Source organism: Poecile atricapillus, chromosome 2 (genome assembly GCF_030490865.1).
Source record: "Poecile atricapillus isolate bPoeAtr1 chromosome 2, bPoeAtr1.hap1, whole genome shotgun sequence".
Taxonomy (NCBI): Eukaryota; Metazoa; Chordata; class Aves; order Passeriformes; family Paridae; genus Poecile; species Poecile atricapillus.
Genome location: NC_081250.1, coordinates 88,762,289 through 88,787,453, shown reverse-complemented (window position 1 = coordinate 88,787,453; position 25,165 = coordinate 88,762,289). Strand labels below are relative to the sequence as shown.

Here is a 25,165-nt window from a genome sequence, read left to right as displayed (position 1 = left end):
TTCTTTCTAGTTTTACTACCTTTGTTCATCATTGTGAAGATGAGACTTCAGTGTAACTGGCTTATTCACATGCTCCATTTTGGATTATTCCAGCCTGGTTTGAAAGAAAAAAATAAAGGGTCCAGATTGTTCTGGATAGGCAAGACTTGAGTACATGGAGCACTTCTCATCTGCTTCATGCTCACAAATATGCAATAGGAAAGTAACACTAGAAAGTAACAGAGTGACTCACACTGTTTGAGTCAACCTTTGAAGTCTTTGACATGGACCTAACGCTGAAGTCCCAAATAAGAATTCAAGCTGATCTTCAGGCCAGAACCTGTATGTGAAGGGTGATATTCATGTGCTGCATTTACTCCGGGATAGACTGCTGCTTGTCTGACTCAGCATCCCCCAAAGCACAGTCTCTGTGTTTGCTGCCATGGGTCAGGGACTCTCCTGAAAAGGGCAGGCGATGACACCTGGCCAGGGAAACTTGCACTGCGGGCTGTGCAGCAGGCCCATACCATGGCATGTTTCCACATGTGGAATGTGCCAGGTTAACAAAGGATGTTCCTGGAGTTGTTTTCTTGATCAGCTGTGTGTATTACTTAATGTCTAATGTCTGACCCTCCCTTCTCCTGTGCACTCTTCGATTTCCTATATAAAGTCATAAAATGCATCATGATGTAAAAGATGCCCGAGTCCAGAGAGACATTGGCTATGTACTTTTCAGGTTAGTATAATTTCAGCTAGTGTCTGTGGACGTTTATTGTCATGATTTATCTGAAGTATTCTGGTTTCTTCTTCCTCCCAGTGCAAGGCTTCTGTGAGAAGTATTCTGTTAGATGCTTCAGGTCTTGTTCATGTGGAAATCCATAGCAGTTTTCATCCACATCAATAGTCTGACTAAGACCAACAAGTGAGGATGTTTTACTTTATGTTGCTCTACATGGAGACCAAGGATCAGTAACCAGCCTTTAGTATATGTTCTTGTAGTACAGAATGCTTCTCAGAAACGTGCAATATTAAGCAGACATGTTCACTTGTAAAGAGGGCTTTGGTTTAATGTGTAAGAGCATTGCTTGCCATGAATGTGAGGGTTGAAGATAGCACCTCCTCTGTTGCATTTCTCATCCATCTTAACCTGTTGTTGCTACCTACTTTAGCTAAACAATTGAAAATCTCTATATACTGGACTGAGGGGAGCACTCAGCCCTGAATCTGAATAAAGTGGGTATCAATGGATGACACGGTAGAAGAGAGGTATGAAAAAATAGTGTGTTGAGATCTTTCAGTTGTCAAAAAAGTGAACTGGCTTAAAATTTTCATACTTAAAATTATTTAAAATGAAAATCAAAAATTTAGGAATATTTGTATTTTAAAAAATTTAAAGCATTTTTTTCCCACAGTGCTAAATGTAAAAAGAAGTGAAAACATAGACTGAAAGAGCAAACAGGAGGAAACTTGTGTGGAGGAGAAAACTGAAAAATTGAATAAAACTATGGTTTTGACAAATACTGGAACTTTAAAAATTCCTCACTGCTGGTATAGTCTAGGTACTTTAGTAGTCTCTAATCAAATTCTGGAGTGCCACACTGAAAAGCAGAAGTTCCAGCACTGCCTCTTTACAGATATAAGAGGAGAAATCCATAGCGGAAGTACAAATGGAATTCTGTAAAGGATTTTAATCACCACATGATCCAATAATTTTATGCAAAGTTGGGCTGGTCCTAGACCATTATCCATGACCAAAGATGAATTAAGCTTTTGTTCCAGATAAGCAGGAACTTCTAACATATTCATGCTAAAACTTCTGTTATTATGCTTACATGTATGTGCACATAAGTAGAAAAATTTCCGTGTGATTTTTTTTGTTAATTAGAATTTAATCATACAGAAGGGAAATGAAACAAGCCACTCAAAGGTGATAGTAGAATGTAGCATACCTACGGTCACGTTTTGATTATTTCCATCATAAGATGCATTTTTGTGTGTTGACTTTTCAAAGCTGATGTGAAGGGTGGCTCAGCCCTATCAGGTCTCTTGGCTCTTCTGTGCTGGTTGTGAGACAAAGGTTTTGGGGGCCCTGCTCCTCAGTTTGTGTAGGCATTGAATGTTTCTGGCACAGCTGATGCAACAAGACATTTAGGGATTTGCAGTTGCTATTTCTTCTCACCGTCCTTTTCGCCCCTCAATATCACTAACTACATGGAGTTTTGCAGGTTATCTAACTTCTGTCAAAGGCACAGTGTTCCTTTTGAACAGAGATTATTAGTACATGGGTGTATACAACAAAGCTGTTGCATGCTGTAGAAGCACTTCGTAATCCAGAAGGACTGCAGATTTGTTTTAAGCCTCTTTATGCATATTTCTTCCACTTACATTGTCAGAGTTTTCAGTGGCAAAATGCAGTGTCAAATGTGAATCACTTTTGAATCTGACTTTACTGTAGCTACTGGAACAGTTGCTTTGCACTCCCCAAACACAGACAATTATTCTAATTCTGGGTTGGAAGTAGCCTGGAGTAGAAACAAACAAAATAAACAAAGTGTTGTTGTTACTAATCGTGTCCTAATGTATAATAAAAGAACTGCTGAAGTCCTTTGGAGATATGCTGTAGCTGGATTATTCTGGTGTAATTATTGAAGGTAGGAAGGGAAATCACTAACGGAAGGTAACTCAGAGTTTCCTTGTTAGTGTTATGAAACATACAGATCAGTTTCTGATTCTGATATCTGAATGCATCCTTGACCTGTCTCAACTTCCATTTAGAACAAGGCATATTTCCTGCCAGAACTGCACAAAGATGTGCATGTGTATTTAAGCCGTTCCCAGACATTGTACATCTATATGATTTTTGAACTTATGGTTTATAGTATGTATTTTTATTAGTAAATTTTTATCTGCTTTAAAAATTAAACTAAGACATATCATTTGTGCCTAATTGTTACAAGGTTTACTTTCATTATAATGTCTGTTCAGGAAACATTAATTCACTTCAGAAGAAAATATAATATGTATGGGAAGAAATTTTAAAATGTAGACTAAGTCTCCTAAGGATGATGAATTGAAAGTTGTTTTTAAATTTATCAGATGCTTGATTGGTTGTTGGAGAGTAAAGATTATTTTGGCTTTCATAAAGATATTTGTATCACAAAACAGCCAAAGCAAAATGTAGTGAAGGATGTGAAATGGTGATGCTAACTTAGTTTTTTAACTTGGTCTTTGGAACTTTTGGTGTGTTTTGCCCTGCTCCATCAAGGACTGGTTGCAGTCAGTGATGGGACGTTTGGCAGCTTGCATTTAATGGTACTGCAAAGATTCTCATGTGTGTTTGTTTAAACACTTAAGGTTATATAAGTCATCCAGTTTAGGGGCCAGGAAAAAAAAAATGTTCTCCTTAGTAAAATTGTCAGGGATTACTGGGATTTCTTTTGTGTAGAGTTTGTGGTTTCATTCTACTGTTGCCTGGTCACATCACCTAAACTTGGACCATGCTTGTGTATTTTACTGTTTTTATGCTTACTGCTGCTCTCATTCATAATTTTAATGAACTTGGGGGTTCACTTGTGTGAACACCAGTGGTACAGTCTAAATATTTTGCAAGTGTGCATATCTTTCTTTCTCCATGTGGGATTATATAAGAAAGGTGGTTTTCCTGCCTTACATCAGATGGTTGCTGTAAAACTAAGCCATGACCTACTGATGAGTCAGAAGCTCTACAGAGGAATTACCATCACTTGTTCCCTTTCAGGTTTGCAACATTTTGTTTCACTCTGAGGACCTCGTCTGTGTGGACATTGCTGAATGCTTCCATTGAAGTCAATGGGGCCATGAAAAGTCTAGTATAATGGCCTGCAAGATAGGCAAAGAATTGGGATACTTGAGTTCCTTTCCTTGGCCACAAAATTTACTTTACATTTATTAATGTAATCTTGAGGAGAACAGGGTTTCTGGTAACCTAGTATGTGTTCATATCTGCATTTAACCTCTGGATGGCATTAACCTTATCTTGCTGTCAGTACTGATGTCTGAGGTACTATTTTGATTCCCACTGAAATCAGTGGAATAGATAGTGACTTCACCAGCCTGATCCCTCTGAGTTTTTTTGAAATTTAGAATGAGAGGAGTTACAGCCAGCAATAGTGGCTCTTTCCTTTGTCTATTAAAGGAGGTTGGATGATTAGCTTATGTGGTATAAGGCATTTCTTTAATTTTATATAACTGTCCTGTTAATGATCCCTTTGGGACTAGAAAGCTGAACTGCCAGATTAGTTAAGGTGGAAATAGTGTTTTGGGATTTTTTTTTTACTTCCCTTGGATCTGCAGCTTCTTTTGAGCAGGGCAGGTTATACATTTCCTGTGGCTGAAATAAATCAGTAAAGCAGAACAGGAAATATTCCAGAAGAACCCTGAGGAGCACGAAGTGAGGTTTTCTATTTGTGCAATCTTTATCTGTCCATTACTCTAGGAGTGATTTCTGATTTCCAACATATATTTCATGCTTCAAATCCAGGCTTATTCAGGTAGATGTTGCTTTCTCTGAGGGGGAAAGGCTCACAGTCTGACAGCAAACTGTTCTGCAAAGGCAAAAAATAATTCTGTCGCCAGGGTGAAAATGTGCCTATTACGTTAAAAAAAAGATGTCTTAGATAAAGAATGTGTGTACAGCTGATTTCAGAAGTCCGTGGTGCTTTTCATTTTCAAATAACTGGTTACAACAGATTAGGAGGAAAGAAAGCTCAGTTGGTTCTTTTGCATCAAAAGAAGCCATTGTTGCTACTGTGGTTAGTTTATTAGGAAGAACATGCCCAACTGAGCACGCATTTATTAATGGCTATAGATTAAATTAAAACAGTTACAGAGGTAGTATTACAAAATGAGCAAGGAGGTGAGGCAGTCTTGTGCAACTGCCTGGAAGTACAGCCAAGCACATACAATGTGTTTGGAAGGTGAATTTGGATTAATAAATGGGGGCTACTTTTTATACTGTAGTTACAGAATCTGTTCGCAGTTCTGCCTGAGGGTAGCATGGTGAAATCCATCACTTCCAGGAAATAAAGTGGGAAAAATTATTGTAGCCCCCATTGAGAGACAATGACTGTAAGACCAAGTCTTCAATAAAGGCCATAGGAGTATGAACAGCATTCAAGTCTAATGAAACTGAGATCTACTCATTCCTACAATGATGCAGCATTCCCTACGTATGGCCAAAGGATATCTTGGAGAAGAAGCACTTTCTGTCTGTAATAACTTTTTCCCAAGATCATTTTCTGTGTCAGATATAGGACCTAAAGGACTTGTCATTTTCATTACAAAGTTGTCATTATCACTGCTAAGAGATAAAATCCTGTGAAACCATCTTTTTCAAAGGAGAATAGAAGTGACAGCTTTTAGACTTGGCTGCAGATCTTCCAAAGACTTTTTGATGCCTCAAGTGATTGATTAGGTGAAGGACCTTGTTATTCTTAGAATACCCCTTTGAAATGGGGGAAAAAAAAAAATCTTGTTCAGCTGTATTCTTAAAACATGCATATGAAATATTCAAGAATCTTCTCTGTATAGTTCTAACTAAAACCTGGAAGTGGCAAATAAAATTACAAATAAATTAATTCCATTACATTTTAAACAGGGTAATGTATTGCTAATTATTTTTTGCCACATCTTGATATACTAACAAGGAAATAAAATGTTACCTAGTGGATATTAATTTCCTTTACTGATAAGCTGAACAATTTTCTTATTAACATGCACTTGGAAAATGAACCTTGACATGGTGCTGAAATAATTCAGTTTTATGAAAAACTAGAACACGCTGGGACTAGAGAAGGATCAGTATTTTGGCATTTGTGGAAATGGTCTGGCTGGTGTTTGGGGTCTTCAGCCATCCCTCAGAGATCTCAGGGTCCCACTCTAGTGTCTGCTGGCTGCCATGGCAAGGATTACCTTACTTCATGTAGTACATTTTTAATTTCCTAGCTAACTGGATCCAGCTGTTTCAGCCCTTCATGCAACACAGAGATTTTATGCGAAATCCAAAGGGGCTAAATTAAAGCGAAATAAAATTTGCATATCATGTAAAACTCTACATGTTTAGCAGATCCAGATTATATGGTGCTAATCACAAACACTAGACAGAGTAAATCCTCTTGAAGTCACCCTGGGGTTAAGTCAAATGCTTTACACTCGTTGACACATACCCATGAAATATGTAATCAAGTCTGTTTGACGTCCTCTCCTAATTATGTGTGTGTATTTTAAGCAGATGCTTTTCCAGCTGATCTGTGCCTTTTGAGATCTTTTTTTTTTCATTATTAATCAGAAAATCATGCTGTATGTTAACAGTAAGTGCCAATTATGAGAAACTAATATTAGTTTCTTTGCTTAGAAGCTGTGCTTTTGCAAATAAGACCATTGCCAAATGACATATAGATGTAAAGAAAATATAAGAACCTCTGGATGTTTTCCATGGGGGCAAAATTATTCTACCATGCAATGAGCTATTTCAGCCTAAAGCTAAACTTTATTTTTCCATATAATGGTTTTTTAGTTTGAGGCAGAAATATTTAATTAAGAAATTCTCCGTTGGAAGCACGAAGGGCTGCTTGTTTCAACAATGTTAAGATTTAAATTATAAAAATATTTTCCTGAAGACTCTACACTCATCATTTCTGTCAAGAATGTTAATGTATAAGCTTAGCCTTTCTTGAGTCTCCTTACTTAGTGAGATAATATCAGGAGGTAAATTCAATATTTAAGCTAAGTTGGGAGTCACTGAGTTTTAAATAAATTCTGTTTTTATTGTGACTATGTAAAAAGTAGTCTTCAGAAAGGACTAGTGACCTAGTTGGTTTTACCCTGCTCTTCAGCTGAAGTATGCAAACTTCGACTTGGATTTCACTGAAGTTTCAAACGCAGTATTTTCTTTTCAGTGTGTTTAGCAGAGACATCTACTGGCAAATTGTTAACTGGCATTCTCCTCCTCAGGTCCTACAATGCCATTTCTTCCATCTCTGAAGGAGAGACTAATATGGAAATGACTTCTTTGATGCTTTTAGATGTGCTACAGCATTAAATTTATTATCTGGGAAGAAGTGTTAAGTAGTATATCAACAGATACAAAATCAATAAAGGCAAAATAAAATTTTCCTATTTTCTCACTAATGTTACTTCCTGTTGAACTGCCGAGCTACTTTTAGCAGAGATGTGCATATCAGAGAAAAGGAGTTTATGATCCATTATAGATGAACAGGACTAATTGCAAATCACATAGTAATTGTTGTCAGTCTCCATTGATTTTGATTCAGTCAATATAAAATGGAAAGAAGGAAACCACAGGATATAATTGGAAAAGCTGTTTTGCCTACAGGGACTGGTTTCATGTCTAATTCTTGCTCCACACTCGCAGTTTATTTTTTCAATAAAGATCTGCCTCAGCTGTCACCTTTGCCCAGTTGTTAGTGGCTCTCAATAGAGCCATTCTAGATGTGGGTTCAGTTCCTGTGCGCTACCTGCTCTAGTTGTGGATGAAACAGTTAGAGGCTGTCAGGGTGGAACAAGACCCACACAAACAGAGTAACCATCAATTCCCTTTTGGGCTTAAGCCCCTGGAAATACAACTGGCAGCTTTGCCTCTTCTGCAGTCCAGCCTTGCTACCCCCCAGGAGAAGCTCACATACCTTGGGGTGGGCATAGCCTTGCAGAGGTGCACAAGCAGAACTGAAAAGGCATGGATGATTGATTACATGGCCGCAACAAAAGGTCTTTAATATTTCAAAATTAGCCTTTGCATTTTTGGGTAGCCTGTGGATTCAAGACACTAAGTATCATCTCATCCATCCAGTTGGAGTGGGTACATTTTCTCACAATCCCTACTGGTAAAATATATTTAAAGGTCTTATGTGAGGTGCTCAGATAAGTGATTTTTTTCAGTTCTGCTTCATTCAAGTAAAAGATCCTATTCTCTGAACTTACTCATCCCACTGAAACTACTTTGGGCATTTATGTGCTACATTTCCACAAACATTCATTTTATATTACTCTAGGTTTGTATGCACTTTTAATGCAATTTCAGGTCTGTTACGCTTTCAGGACTCTGCATACCTTGCCTAATTCCAGATTTGAGATACACACATTTGCTCATCCATATCACACACCCTATTCCCCCATTTTCATCCACATCCTAATTCCCATGAAAGGAAATTACTTGGCAATGAATCTCCATTTGTAAGCTGTCTTAATTGCAATTGTTGCAATTCGTAATAGCTGGGAAAATATTTTTGGATGTTTTTCCCTCCTTTCTTGTTTACTTAGTTGTTTCCCCAAGCAAACTAGATTGACTATTGTCACAGGTGCTGGTGTGAACCATCTTTATGTTTGAAGGACTTTACTATCATAACTACACTGGCAAAACCTTTAAGGAAAAAAAAAGCTATTTGCTTCTGAGTGTCCAGCAGCACAGCTTGGTATTTCAGTCACAATGTTTAAGCATTTGAACATGCTGCTTAAGGAAGTTTTGGAATCACTGTCCCAGGAAGTATTCAGAAAAAGCTTAGGTGTGGTTAGGGGCTTATGGACATGGTTTGGTGGTGGATTTGGCAGTGATGGATTAATGGCTGGACTCAATCTTGGAGACCTTTTCCAGCCTTAATGGTTCTAATGATTCTTAATGATTCTGTGATATCAACTGCCATAGTTTATTGATGTTAGTGGAGACATGGAAGTTGATGCCACCTACCCCTAAATCTTTGGTGAAGATCATGGAGATGTTGCTTGAAAAGCTGTCATTTACAGGTGGATTTGACAGATATCCTCAGAGTACAGGCACATAACAATTAAGCTAGTTTCACTCCTTGGACATGGCTAGTTCACACCTTAAAATAACTTCATCCCAGATATTAGAGGGTGAGGCTAGGGATCAGAATTATTGAGGTGGTTTTATTTATATAAATATGTTTGCATAAATTTTGGCAACACTCTACAGTGGTATGATCTTCCTTCTATACTGTATAAGGTAAAATTGGAGCAAATTGGTTCTAGGTGAGTGAGTAGACAACAGGTTGGGTGATCACACATTTGTGTTTGAACCTGTTTTGGGAAGGAGGTGGAAGTCTGCCTTGAAAGGGTTTGTCTTATTTTCAATATAGTTCACATAATCACAAAAATTATTTATTTTCCTTCTTGTGGCTATATGTTAAGCTAGGAAGTTCAGTTCCTAATTAGTAGAGAGCTGGTGTCCAAGGGTGAGTAATTTTTTTTCTAAAATGTACCAAAAATTGTTACATGGGCAACTGAAAGCAACAGACCAGGGCCTTTTCAGGGTGATTCCAGTCACCTGTTTTCAACTTTTTTACATTTGTTTTTCCCTTGTTCCCTCTTGCCATTAGTGGAAGTTTTGATGTTGTCGTTTTTGTGGGGTTTTGGAAATCATGTCTGTTAATGGAGATGTCTTCAACTATTTTTTTCAACCCAGTTTCAACTGGAACAAGTACCATTAGAAATTTTTTTTATTGTTGTAATTTCTTTCTTCTCCACTGTTTTTATTGTCTGGTGCGAGGACATATACTTTTTATTTTTTATTTTCAGATAGTTAAGGTCTTCTAGAGAGACATGAAAGTCAGTTTTTACTTAGGCTCTGGTTTGCATGATCTGCTAGTTCACCATCATCACTCCTGATTAAGTGATTAAGAAGTGTCTTAATGTGTTTCCAGACCCACTCCCCACCCCCCCCAATTTTGGCCAAAGTTGATGCCTAGAGTCTGAGTAGTCAGTGTACCTAATTCTGAGCTCAGGCAGGTGGCAGCCCAACCTGCTACCTGAAGTTTCATCAACCTCTGTCTCCACAAATAAAAATCACAAAACCCTCCAGCTCAATGCTTGAATTCAAAATCCTTGTTAGGGCTGTGGGCACCAGAGTTTGCCATTTCTGTCTCCTTTTCTGTAGTTGTGTAGGTGAAAGAGGCTGCTAAGCAGAGACTTGAATTATATGTCAGTAGAAGCTAAAAAACATGAGAAAGGTCCAAAGGCAGTAGAGACATAAAGCCCCTGATAATTTTATATTAACATGGTATGGGTGGAGAACAGAAGCTCCATGGACTGTCTTGGAGAATAATGTGGAAGATACTTAAGTGCCACTCTATAAATCAGTTGTTTCTTATAATCTAAAATGTGTAATGCAGTCCTGATTGCCTCACCACACAAGTGCATCCACAGAATTGGAGGGTGCTCAGCAAAAAAGCAGAATCACAAAAAAGTGCTCACATGAACAGAAACTAAAATAATTAATGGCATCCTTTAGGGATGTGTCTCTGCTTATCAAATAAATAAAAATAAAAATAAAAATAAAAATAAAAATAAAAATAAAAATAAAAATAAAAATAAAAATAAAAATGGAAGCCTGTATGGACTTAAAACCCTGTTTAGCAGAACACAAATCTGTCTTCCCACATATCTTTGGTTTCCCAGCATTTGCTGTTTTTGAAGCATTCCCATAATGCCTCCTGTTTCTGCTATCCCACAAGGCATTTGCTATTCTTAGAAGAAAGTCACCAGCAGAATTAGACCAGTGTTCAAGAAGCAGGGGGTGGAAACAGAAAAAGAAACTGTGAGGACAATCCAATTGTTCCAATGCCACTTGATTCAATAAGAACAATAACATTAAAAGGATTTGGGGTCTGCAAGCTGCTGTTGTCTGAATAATTTACCACGTGTGCAAAAGATCGATGAGGGGGCCTTGAGCTAGCCAAAAGGCACTGTTGATCTGGGCAGTCAAACTGCTGGGTACATCCAATTATTAAGGAAAACAATGAAGTTCAAACTCCAGAATATCTTTTTCTTGATGTGGGTAATGCATGTGGATGTTTGGATTGTGCAAGTTTAATTGTGAGAAACATAATGTGAAGATAATGATTTCCCAGTTAAGTGGGTTGACACGTTTCTATTAATCACCTTCATTAAATTACTAAGCCACTTATCTGTCTTTGGCATTAATACACACTACATGAGTGGTGGACATTACATTGATAACAAGTCTGGAAGGAATTCTTACCCTTTTCAGGAAGTATCAGCTAAGCAAACTAGATAACTCTGTGCATCCATGACATACTGGCAATGCAAAAGGTCAAATCGGCCCCACTGTAACTTGAGCAGCCCCATTAAGGGGTGCATGATATGACCCAACATCATGAGATTTTGAAAAGAAACCATAACTTTTTCATTATGTTCTGAGATTTTTGCTCTTATAAAATAGCAGTTCTGTATAGGTAATTTTGTGTCTGTACTGTGTGTGATTTGCAACTGTGTTTTATCTTTTACATTGCAACAGGCTAAAATAGATCTGGCAATTTTCAAAGCACTGGCTTTGACAGGCCTCCAAATTATTTCACTGTCAATCAGGAAAGATCTCAAGTCATGCTGTATGTTTAGCCTAAGGTGTTGTGGGAATGCTATGTGGCTGGCTTCCTGAGTTGTGGTTGGAGAGAGCAGGGGATGAACATCTCCTGTCAGCTAATCAGGGGATAAGAGGATCAGGCCAATGGCTGCATCCAGCACAGAAAGTTATCAAACTGAAAAAAGATATAATTGTTATTTGCGTTATGTTTCTCCCTCACTATTTAATGTGTATAAAAACAATAAAACCCTAAATCTCCCCCCTTATTTCTGTACCAGTATGTGAGGCACTACTGCGAGGTGATGTTTTACAAGGACCTATGTCTGCCACACACTGTCCTGTGGTAGGGCTGGGCCTGAGGGGCTGCGTCACCACTGGAAAAGGTGCCCATGGTGTTGTGCAGTTCATTCCTCTTCACCCTGAACACAGACACTGTATTCTGGTTCAGCAGAGCAGCTGTGCTTGGGGTGAGAGGCTGTGTGTTCTCCTGGGTCTCCATTCCACCACAACTAGCGTTCCTGTTTTTTCCAAGTATGGAAGATGAAGTTTCTTGCTAGTTAGTTGGTATAAGCACAGGCAGTAGGAGTTTCAGGGCCACATGCTTAGGACACAGGAAGTACATCAGACATTCCAATTAGAAAATTGATGTTAAAATGGTAAGAGTAGAGGCAGCATTTTTGTTTAGTTTTGTTTGTTCTAATTTTTGTTGGGTTTTTTCATCAAATTCCAGAGAAAAAACTTGCTGTGATATGATGCCCATAAAATCTAAAAGCAGTGGGGGACAAAATTAACAGATTGCTGCGATTTGTGAGGTGAAACAAGAAATAAATTTGGCTCATGGGATTTAGTAGCCCAAAGATGTTTTTATGTCATTCTTTCTTGTGCTTGTGATGTTTAATAATGGCTAAAAAGAATGAAATAAAGTGTGGTAATTTTTTTGCCAGTGTGGTAGGTTTGCAGTTTGTGGGAGAGAACCACATCTGTAATACCACTGTAACAAAGGGCAAACAACATCAAGGGTAAATAATTCCATTAGACAACACAGTCTTGTGGTCTTCAGTATAAAGCATTGTAGGTAGAGCAGATGCTGAAGAGAATGAGCAATATCAGGATGGATCTGAATAAAGCCCAGAAATGAGATCTATTACTATTTCTCTGAAGTCTTATTTACAACATAAAGTTAGATCACAAACTGATATAAGGTGATTTATGGCCTAAAAATATTAATGGAATTAGTACAGCTGAACACCATTAGGAATCTGTCCACTAAAGTCTCCACCCACCTTGTAAAAACAAGACCGAATTCTCATTGTTGCATTAAGCTTGCCTAAGCACCGTGCATCATCCAAATGGCAAGCAGTGACTAAGCAATGTTGTATTTTAATGAATATTCAAACATAGATACATTATTCTATTTCTGTTGGCTTTTTAATTTTCTAATGCCTTTTCAAGGTCTGTGCATCTGGAAGGGGGAGGGAGACGTTTGCTCTTAGAGGAAAAAAGGCACATTGCCATTTCATTTCTTTGTAGAGGTTCGTAATGCGATTACCAAAATGTGAATAACAATCAAATAATGCAAAGGCTTATTCCCTATGGATAGCAAAAATAAATTTCAGTCAAATGTTTCCGGCAGAAATCTCAAATTTGTCATGCAAAGTACTTCTCTGCATTCAAACATAATGTATTTATGTGACTCAGAAACATCAAACATTAGGATAAATGGCCAGATTATAAGTACAGTCCGCTTATGAAATGATTGGAATAGAAGTGCAATTAATGAAACTGGCAGAATGGCTATGAAGCAGTGTTAATGCCTTGAGATTTAAAGAAAGTATCCAGATCTGCTTTACAGCACAGGGTGGAAGAGACACTTAGAGATTGCTTGCCATTCTCCCTGTTAACAATCTTTGACTACCTTTTTCTGTTTGTGACTTATAATCACATTAGAAGGAAGTTAGAATCTATTTTTGCAAGATTCTCCTGGGCTCAAATTTTAAAAGGAACTGAGACCTGAGGAGCCAAGGGGAAGAAAATTAAAAGATTGGTAACATCATCAATGCTTTCCTTATTATTTTTTTTCCAGTTTTTTTTTTCTTCCTGTGTAACACTACATACTTAAAAACAAAAACAGAAAACAAAACAAACAAAATTAAAAAAACTCAAACCAATCAAGACCCAAACAAAAAATCCCAACAAATAAAACCAGGAGTAGGAAAGAATGGTGAGTTCATACATCTGAAAAAAGGGCTGCTTTGAACTCGTTGTCCCAAATTTCCCAAAACCACTTAGCTGGCAGAAGTGTTCTCTTAAGTTGCTGCAGAATTTCTTTCGCCCAGCTCATCTGTTGAGTTTCCGTCTCCTCATTTGCTTTCTCTGCATCCTTGAAAAGGAATGGATATAGTCCGAGATACCTAGATTGGACCTACTGATGCTTGTGAGAGATTGTATAGGAGTGGCATAAAGCATATGAAATGGCAGGTTTTAATAGCTGTGTGGGTCCTGTGTTTCTGGGGCTGAAGGGTGCATGTTTGGGAAAAACAACAGGAATAAGCACTGCCTGCTCTGTATTAGTCTCTGGATGTGGCTCTTTACTGGGCAGATATTTTGGAGATGTGCATCAACAGTGTGTGATCAGTGGATTGATTTTTCAGCAGATTTTGTTAGTTTTCTGTGTTCAGCAGCTAGCGGTGATGAAATAAACATTTAAATTTTGTAAGGACCTTGAAGAGAATGTTCAAGCAGCGGTTGCTGAGGGCAACATTAGGTTCAGTTACCATTGTCTGATGGCAGAGGCTGACATTACTTTTAAGCAGTGAGAAGTGCTGAGATTCATCTTCCTATTGCTGGAACCGCTGATTCTACCTTTATGGAGAGTTTGTTGTGGCTGTCCTTACAGGGTTTTTTTTTCCCCTCTGGTCTTATTAATTATTAGTATATCATTGTGAGTTGATTAGCAGTAGCAGAAATTTTTGAATTTACCATACTGTACTATTGCAGATAAATTATAACAGCCTTCTCCAAATAAATGTTAAATTAATTGGGTATTCAAATCTTAATTAAGCCTGCTCAACACCAAGGTTTCATGATACTTTGAATATGTTTCTACTTATTTGAGTAAATTAATGTATAAATAACAAAACTCAGGATGAGGTTTGAGCTCATCATGAGCTGATGCAGGTGGAGTGCAAGTCTGGGTGACCTGTGCTTAGTACTGAATTTAGAGCATATGAGAGAAAAAACAACCAAACAAACAAACAAACAAAAAACAAAACCAAAACCCACAAAACCAAAAAAAAGCACAAATGGTATTAGGACACCTATATTTTGAGGCTGTACAGGATTTATTATAACTTATATAGCCTTGGAGCTAGCATATTTTCTATCCACTTGTCAATCCACTGCAGATCTTTATGAGAAGGTTTTACCAGGAAATAGATATGTTACTCTATAGTTCATCATAGGAGAGGACTCCTCTATAAAGGAAGAAGTTTTATTAGTCTCAGATTTTTATTTTCCTGGATTTAACAGGACCTGCAAATGTTTTCCTCCAGAAAACCCTGTATAAACCTTCCCCTTTAAGTGAGCAGTAATGATTTCAGGTGTCCAAGCAACCTCTGTGCACTGAAGCTATACTTCCAGTAAATGTGGAAAATTCACAAGGGCCACATAAAATGTTATGAGCTGGTATCTTACACCAGTGATTCCCTTCTCCCAGAAAGTTCACATGAAGTCCTTTTGTGCTCATATAGGAGCTTTGTTTCTATTTGATGAGCCTCATAGACTACAGCTAGGAGGAAAAGTTGGCAGTAGTCTTACTTGTCCCTCAAGCAGTATCCATGACGGTTTCTGATAAGGCACATTCCCAAGGTATTGCAAGACATTCACTTTAACAGCTAAATCCTGAAATTGACTTTCCTTTCGTTTGTGTGTTGAGGCCAACTAAGAGTCTACCAAATCTCAAAAAGTTAACTCTAGAAAGAGGTGAGTCTTCTGCAAAAAGCTCCTTGATGACATTGATATAGCCTTTGCTTGCAGATGTACTGGACAGCAATGTATTTACTAACCAAATTATTCTCTGGCATTTATTTTTTATGAAACTTAAACCCTTTTTGGAAATGTGCCATTTCTGAGCTTTTGGGTTTGTTTTTATTTTCAAAGAAATGTCATTGATCTTTTACCTTGTAAAAAATGTGGAAATATTTTATTTTTATAGTCTTTCTTATATTTTAAAAGATACTAGATTATATACTTCTTGTTAAATGCTGTCAAATAATAATAAGACTGAAAAGGAATGGATATAGTCTGAGATTCCTTGATTGGATCAACTGATGCTTGTGAGAGGTTAGGTAGGAGTGGCATAAATCATATGAAATGGCAGGTTTTAATAATTGTGTGGGTCCTGTGTTTCTGGGGCTGAAGGGTGCATGTTTTGAAAGGGTGGAGTTTTTTAACTTCAGAAGTTTTCAGAACTAACACGTTGAGTTTTTGAGTTACATCAGTCAGAAGGAACTTGGTGGAAAGACACTTCTCCAGGACAGTGAGTTCTACATCTTCAGCAACTCCATCAACTACTTCCTTGAAACCTATTTATAAGATACTGAGAAGATGTTTGCTTGTGGGCATTAACTCTGTGGTGATTTTTGAAAATTTTCACTTTACTGGAATTCTATCTCTTTATATTTGTAATTCAAGTCAGAATTACTTTTTAATATGTTAGAATTTCATATATAACAGGAATTCCATTTCTTGAGTAGTTGTATAGAAACCTGCTTTCCCTTCAAAGAGACTGAATTTTATAATACAATGAAGAGAGTCATAACAAGTCAGGCTGCTCACAGGTTATTAAAACTGTTAGTCACTGTGTCCATATAAGAGATGAATGAATACATAATTGAAAAACTAAACTAGCAGCATAAATAGGCAGGCCTTTTTTTGCTTGAATGAGTCCATATGTCTCTTCTAGGCCCACAGAGGGACTAAATGTTTTACTCAATGGAATGAAGAAAAAGATCTCTCCTAGTTCAAGGCTGAAGGCTTTCTGGCAAGTTTTTTCTGATGTTTCTGTAGAATTTCCTCTTTTTCAGTTTGTGCCCATTGCCTTTTGTCCTGTCACTGAGCACCACTGAGAAGACTCTGCCTTCGTCTTCTTTACAACGTTCCCCTTGGGTATTTATGCACATCAAGAAGATCCCCACCTGAAATATCGATTCTCCAGACTGAACAGTTACATCTCTTTCAGCTTCTCCTTATATTAGAGATGGTCTAGTCCCTTACTCATATTTGTAATCCCTCACTAGACTCACTCCACTGCATTTTGGACTGTGGTGCTCAGGACTGGACACAGCACTGCAGATGTGACCGCACCAGCACTCAATAAAGGGGAGGGATAACCTCAATTAATGCAGCCCAGGATACCATTTACCTCCTTGGCCATGGGGCGATCAACCTGTTGTCCACAGGGACACCCAAACCCTTTCCTAACAAAATTGCTTTCCAGTCAGTTTGCTAGTCAGGCCCTGACCAAAACTGGTGACTGGGTTTGTTCCTACCCAAATGCAGGACTTCACATTTCTCTTTGTTGATCTTCATGAATTCCTCTTTATAATTCTGCAGCTTGTCAAGATCCCTCTGGTTGGCAGCGCAATCATTAGTTATTATCATCTGGAAATTTGCTGAATGTGCATGCTATTCCAATGTCCAAGTCATTAATAAAGTTTTTCATAGCAAAGGACTCAGTATCAATGTCTGGGGTACATCACCAGTGACTAGCTTCCAGCTGGACTTTGTGCCACTGATCACTGCTCTCTAAGCCTGGCAGTTAAGCCATTTTTCAGTTCCACTTCATTGCCCACTTATCTAACCTATACTTCATCAGATTGTCTGTGAGGATTTTATGGGGGAGGGTGTCAAAAATTAATAAAGTCAAGATAAACACCATCCACTGTTCTTCGTTCATTTGCCAAACTGGTCATCTCATTGAAGAAGGCTATGAGGTTGGTTGAGGATGTTTTAATCTTTGTAAATCCATGATGACTACTCCTGATCAACTTCTTGTCCTTCATGTATGAAAATGGTTTCCTTTCATTTGCTTTATCACCTTCCCTGAGACTGAGGTGAGGCTGACCACCTGTAATTCCCTGAATCTTCCTTCTTGCCCTTCTTGAGAATAGGAATGACATTTGCTTTCCTCCAGTCCCAGTCTTTGGGAAATTCTCTCAGTCACCATGATCTTCCAAAGATTATCAGTATTGGCCTTGCAAGCAACAGCAACCAGCTGCATTGGCACTTGTGGGAGCATCCCATCATGGCCCATGAAGTTGTTTATGCCCAGTTTATTTTAAGGGTTCCATAACATGATCCCTTTGCACCGATAAGGCTTTTCCTCTGAGCTAAGGGCTTGGGATTCCCAAAGGCAAGACTCACCAGTAAAAAATGAGTCACAGAAGACATTGAGACCTTTACCCTTCTCTGTGTCCTTCCTCAACAGGGCTTCTGCTTGTAGAAATCCTTCTTGTTACCAGTTGCATTCCTTACCAAATTCCTAGTTGCATCCATGCATATTTGCAGCATGGCTCTTTGTTCCTCCCAGATCACCTGGTCCTGTTTTCACCTTTCTGCTTCTTGTGTTTTAGTTTAGTGAGGAGCTCCTTGTTCATCCATGAAAGTCTGATGCCTTAACTATGTTTCCTGCTTGCTGGGATGGACCACTCCTGAGCTTGAAGAAGGTGAACCTTGAAACCTGGTTTTTTTACCTAAAATTGAATTTTTCTTGTCAGGTTAAAACCAAATTTTTGCAGTCACTAATCCTAACTGTGCTGAGGAGCATTTCTGAAAAGGTGGACAAGAACATCTGCATCTAGGTAGTAACAGGTATTTGGGTATGTAGACTATGTATCTGCTTCAGGAATAATCTAAACCACTATGAAAATTTCTCGTTTGTTTCCATGAGCACAGAATCAGGAAGTACGTTATTCTTGTGGTTCATGAGATCATTGGACCATTTGGAGAAGAATCAATCTATGCTACACCTATGGGAATGGTAGCAAGGGAAGAAGATGGAGCCTGTAATCTCTTTATTGGCATAATAAAACATGGTTATTGAAACTAATCTTAAATATTTAGGGTCTAGCTCTTCCTGAAAAAGTTACCAAGGATTTAATAGAAAATAAAAGCTTTTCTATTACATTTGTAACCATATGCTAGCAATTATGAGAGAATTATGAGCTGGATATAGCATCCCATATGAAACCATGAAATGTCTCCAACCTCTAAAAAGGAAAAATTCTCTCTTAAACTATCTGGACTTTCACAGTAATTGCAAGACAGCCCAATAGATTTGATTTTACTAGGTTTTTCTATAAGTACTCTCTTACAGGCATATAGCTATTGATGATATTTAATTAATTACTTGCCAGGATTGAGGTTTTAATGAAGTTTTTCTTTTCAAGCAATTTAAGAGGCTAGTGCTGATGCAGTAATTTCTTTAAGCAGAATATCTTCATTTTAGAGAAACTTATTAAACCTTTATCTGCAATACACACCTGTTTATCCATTAAACTTAAAATTTCTTATGTACATCTACATAAATATGCTTATGTCCCTTTCACAATTTTTTTTTTTAAAAAGTGTCTTGTTAAAAGAAGTCCAGCAGATTTTCACAAAGCAAGTGCTTTTATCTCTGTTACTGGTTTTAGTGTTTCTCTCAGCAAACAATACTTACAGAGATATGTTTTATGTATTGATTCTTAGCAAGAAGTGGTTTAGATCAATGCTGATTTTGAATTCTCAAGGTACTGAAGAGAAGCATAACTATTACATGTTAGTAGTCGATGGCTTTTCTGTGTTCTGCTAACATTAGGAAGTGGACTTTATGGGATTTTTATTTATTTATTTATTTTTTTTTAATGGAACAGCTGTTCCAGCAAACAAACAAGTTCAGCTGAGTATATTTTGTTCTCTCTCTGTATCATCTGTGTGGCATTCCAGGAGTGCTTGTCACTTTGGCACATTTAGTGAGTTACACATAAACTAAAGAACGTTCAGTAATTTTAAAAATATTATTAAACCATTATCTCTAGAGTTTTAAACAGAATTCTTTTTCATCTCCAAGAAGATCATGCTTTAAAGTTAGCTAACATTTTGGGCTGACAACTCAAATAGCTGGTTTCATGTTAATAAACACAATTGTCATTTATGTAGTGTCAAATTTCAGCAGTTGCAGTTATAAATACAAATTTTGAAGAGGATTAAAAAAATGGGGGAAAAGTTGTTGAAGTTTACAGAGCAGAGGGAATTTTCTGCAAGGTTCTAGACCCAGGAATTTCTATAGCTTGTATAGTTCTGCCTCACAGTAGCAATGGGAGCTGAATTATTGAGTAATTCACCCAAAGCTAGAAGATGGGATCAATGCCATCCAAGGGAGAGCCCCCTCTGGGGGCTACAGCAGCGTTGAGAAGGCAGCTCTTTAGCCATTTCACACGTGGGACGAGGTGAAGTACTTCCCCTCAGAGATGTCCACCACACGGCATGGCATTCATGTTGAGCTGTGGATGGGAGGATTTGAGCCTAATTTAACAGTAGCTGTTGACCTGGCATGTCCTGTAAATAGGCCTGACACCATTTGGTACTTAGTTGTGGCCTAGCTTCAAACAGCTCCCTTGAACTGCAAATCCGAGGCGCTGCTCAAAGAATAATTCCGTTTGCCTGCGACAAGCCAGGGACAGGCTGACAGAACAAGTAGCATTAGGGAGGGTGGAGACTGCCAGCATCAATAATGATTATACGTGCTGCTTCTGCCTGTGATGAGCTGCCAGCTTGTAGATGCTGAACAATTGAGTGACCTTGGACAAACCGGTCCCAATAATGATACAGCGTTTGTTTTAATATGAAAGTGACAAGAAGGAAAAGATCACAGTGTGTCTCTCTTTCATACAATCCCTCATCTCCAAAATGGATACATCTCATGTGAGTTTAATAATTCGTTTCATATGCAAAGCCTCTTTTTCTGGTATTAAGAACATCTTCATTTCAAAGCTTAGAAAAGTTAAAGACTGAAGGCTGGAGTTAAGAAAGGAAGATAGTTCTTATACCTGCAGTGGCTGTCACCTGCTTAGAGATAATAAAAATACTTCCTGAAATTTAAAACTGTGCTTTATCACAGCTTAGGTACCTGCAAGCTTTTTGTATTTGGGAGCACTGGCAGCCTGTCCCCCTGGGAGCATGAGGCCTGGCCATGGTTGTCCTGAGGCACTGCATGTTGCTGCCCATGCCACCACATGCGGGAAGAGGAGGAGGAAGAGTCATGGGATGAAAGTGACTGCCATGGCACAACGTGCCCCCAGTGCTGACAAGCCTGGTCTCAGCATCCAGGCAGCTCAGTGTGGCCCCATCCCACCACCGGGCTCTCCCTCCTGCCCCATTCTTCTCCTGGTGCCTCCTCTGAAGGCTTGGCAGCCCCCAGCAGGCTGGCACTTGGCGTTCTCCAAAAGGATCTCCGTGGTTGTCTTTGGCATCCTCTGCCAAATGCTGCCTCCTGAGAGAGGGAGTTGCTCTCCTGGGAGCTGGGAACCCCAGGTCTCTGTGCTCCTTTAGTCCCCCGAGCACCAAGGTGCAGCCCTGCAGTTTCATGGTGGTCTCTGGGCAACTCCAAGCCTTGGCAGCAGATCCCAGGCCCTGCTCCTAGCACAGGTGTCTTGTGGCAACAGGTTCTGGTGAAATTCATTATTTTCTTTAATAATTTAGAAAAGCTGGAGGTGAGTAAAAGGGGGAGCATGGGAATAAGAAGTGTGTAAAATACAGTCTGAGAATCTTACAAATTGGAATTTTTAAATTGAGGGTAGTGATACCAATTCATTAATTGAATAACATCATAGGCATTTAAAAGCAATATATTTTTACGGCTGTGTTAAGTGGTTTTAAAGATATATTTTGCTTTCCTTTTCATAAATTAGCCTTGATAATACCTTCCTGTTCATGGAAGCAGAAATTCTCAGTCTGTCTCTTGGCATTTTGCCATTTTGTGGCAGTAATAGATCATTCTCTTCTGACGGGAAGAGTTTTAAATAAATGTCAGCTCAACAAGCAGCTGTGTGAAACAGGCTGATCCAGCCTCTGTCTTTGGGTCAAATTCTCACTGTCTCTGCTGCAAACAAAATACAAAAACTAAAGAGATCAAGTCCAATGGGGTGTGTTCAGTTAGCATGGAAGAATTTCAAAACACTTTGAAGGATGGATCTTAGCATCACATAGGATGTGGAAAAATGTTCTTGCTGGTTGCTGCAGGAAAGCTTTACAGCTGTGGAGGATCCTGTTGGCTTTAATAGGCTATGAATACATTACTGACTAACCTGGCTTACAAGCAGCTGACATTTGAGTGCCTGGTGCCCCTGACACCCTCCTTCATCTCTTCCTTGACTGTAGATGAAGAGATAAAGTCTGCAGGAAAGTAATACCAGCATAGTCAGAAAGCCAAAATAGTTGAGCAGTATAGTGGTGTGTTTAAATTCTATCCTACAGAATATTTTCAGATAAAATTACAAACATACCACAAATACAAAAGTTCAATGAATTTTATCCATAAAGAGATGTGGAAATGAGGGAAAAGAAAGAAAATGAGACATGGGAAACAAATTAATTTTTTGTAACAGACCTCATCATATATACATACATACAAGTGTGGTATGAGTTAAGTCAAAGCTTGGGGGTTGCAGAAGAAAATAAAGACTGCAGTTGCTGTCTCTGTCTGTTGAACAAAGTGAGCCTTCAAGGTTCACCTTTTAGTCAGAAATAATCAACATGCTGTCTTTTTACCAGCACTTCTTGTTATCTGCTCTGATGAAGAAGGATCTAACCTTTTATATTAGATCACATCGTGACAGCATCATTCCAATAAAGAAAGAAAAAAAAGGAAGAGCTCTAATGAGTATGTTTGGCAGGACTCACATTGTCAAGGCCTCAAAAAGAAAGATTTTTATTATTTTGATTGATTGATTGATTGATTGTTCTGACCTTACAGGTGAGTCAAGCCTCTTCAGGACCATAAAAATAATTTTTCTGACTCTCCAATTTATAGTACCTTCCTTTTTCCCTTTCTATTTTGTGTCTAAGACAGGTGAAATGTTTCAACACAACTTCTACTGATCTTAAAAATTCCGTGATTCACCATAACTTCAGGATATTAATCAGTTTGTTTCTTGCATGTTCAGAGATGGAGAAAGAAAGAAGTGCTTGAGCCAGCATTTCTTTACTTACCCATTTATTTATATGTTCTCCAGCTGTACAAGGGTGTTCTAATCCTGTGAGACTTCTATCTTCAGATGGCCATGCAAGAGAGAACTCATTGGGACATTAAAGAATCTCTCTCTTTAGACCAAAATGTAGGCTTTTCTATCACTTCTCAACACTATGTGGAAGTTTTGATATCAGAATAGCTAGAAACAAATTAAGAAAAACAGTCAGAACGCAATATTATTATAAAGACTTGAGAGCAAGAGGTATGTCACATAAGCCTCCTCATACTCTGGACAGCATGGTTGTCAAAGTAGGTGAGAAGACAAAAGAAAAATTGCTAACCAGTGTAAAAAAAAAAACCTTCCAGGCCAGTTCCAAACTGCTGAGGTTTCAGCAGCTTGCTGAAGGGGTACTTGCTGTGCTGCTCTCACTACTGCTTTGTCTCTCCTGGGCAGTTCAAGTTGACTGCCTGCCATTGTCACAAAAGACCAGCTCATCCTGCATCTTCTGACCTCCCTTCATAGTTTGTGGCATTGATGCCTTCTCCTTTGAGAAGACTCTCTGGTAAGAGTTATAACAGGTATTATAATGAAAGGGGAAAAAAGTTGAGAAGTCATATCACAGTCCAAGGTTACATTGTCTGATAAATGCTTCATCTGATCCTGGTGTCGCCTTGGGCCATCCTATAATAAAACAACACACTGCGGTTGATGTCCTCGCAGTTGCCTTTTGGTCTCACTGATTTAGTAAAATTTCACTGTTGAAAACTGCTCAGTAAATTCAAACCATTTATAATAAACATTGATGATGTTCTTGAATTCTTAAAACTTTTGAGGAATTCCATGGAAAAATGCCACTGACTACTAGTAAAAGATTTTGCAGATGGGAACCCACAAAACTGTGGGACTGTTACTGTTCTTGTAAAAGGAAATAGGGCTGATGGTTTGCATATTGTTTCCCCCTTATCTTACCATACCCAAGAAGGTAGAAGGGTTTCAGAGAGGTAAGTGAATATACTAGTTCTGCATGAAATGCAGCCACACTAATGTTTGGCATGTGCAGCCTTTAAATGCATTGTCATGCATTTAAATTCACACTTCTTAAAACAAGTTTTCCTGTTGGGTTTGCAGTCAAATGTTTGAAGAGTTTGATTAATCATTCCACTTCTGATTGGTCTGAAGTTTGCTGCTGCTTTGAATTAGGTGGCTTTTCTTTCCCGCAAAGTCCCTCAGCAGGGTGGTGGATTCCTGTAGGATCCTCACCTAGGTATGTGAGACCACCAGAGGTTTGGTGAGGACAGAAAAGTTGAGTCAATAAAATATTAGAGAGATAGAGTTGAGAAATATTAGAATCTTGAGCAGACTGAGACAGCCATTCTGGTTAGCTCAATTCAGACAAGAATATCTGTTGTACATAATAAATGAAATAGACTAAATAATAATCTTTAATAGGCTCAATTCATTTCAGCTGCAAACTAGGACTCTTTACTTGTTAGCTAGAGACTCCAAACTAAGACAATGTTATCTACAAGGGTGTCTTGTGTGCCATTGCAGCCATTCAAATTATCTCATATATTGAGTTAAGCACCTTTCTAGAAGGAAAAAAAAATAAAGAGATGAACATATATCATCAACAGGTTTTGTAATTCAAGGCTAAGGTATGAAAACAGGTTCTTTGCTTTGAGTATGGCATTTGCATATCTCGTGTTGTGCAGCACCTCTGTGTAGCCAAAGGTCACGGAGCTAAGTTGTGCCAACTTTCTTTGCCAACAGTAGTAGCAGTGCCTGTTTGTCATATACTCTGTGAGTCATTTCTGAGGGTTTTCTTTTCATGATGCTTTAAATAGAAGCTCTTTTCATGGTCATACTTTTCATTTACAATAGCAAGGCTGTACTTCGTGGGGCAAGAATGAAAAGTAATAAGGATTATCTGTATATTTTTTTCCTTAAATTGCTTCTCCTCTGAATATTTCCATTTACAAATAAAGGCATTATAGATGTCTTTGCAAAATATGCTGCATAAAAGAAAGAAATAGATGGCAGGTAATACTAAATAACAAAAAAAAAAAAAAACAACACAAGAAGAGCTGTTGTTTCTGATGTTGTCCTATATTAGCTCTGATAGTGTTCTTTAACATCTTAAAATATTAATCTCATAAAGCAGTCTGAAGAGCAGTAGCCACTATTACCACTTTGGTGGATCTAAGTAAAAGCATTCCAAAAGCTGAGAGCTCCAAAAAAACCAGGGAAGTAAAATATATTGGTTTATTGTTATGGTGATGAAAAACTATTGTTAAGCCCCTCAAGGGAAGACATAAGTGAATCTGGGCCCCTCCACCTCTCATGAGTGTTGTAGCTTCATCCCTAACTTGTAGGAAGGGAACCTTTGCTGTTTTGCCTTTTCCTTGTTACCTAAAAATGTAATTTTGTGAACAGTGCCTTGAGCTGGACCTTCATTTCTATAGCCTTGCTGGTGTAAAAATACCTGAAATATAAATGATGAGGAAAATGGGGGTTTAAAAGCCATTTGTTTACATTGGCTTTAATTTGTTTACATATTAACTGC

The 25,165-nt window shown here is 38.3% G+C and overlaps 1 protein-coding gene across 2 annotated transcripts in view; it reads left to right on the top strand.

The window, feature by feature from the left end:
- MOCOS (molybdenum cofactor sulfurase) overlaps positions 1–25,165 on the top strand; it is a 213,433-nt gene that overhangs the window by 124,538 nt on the left and 63,730 nt on the right. The window lies entirely within an intron of this gene.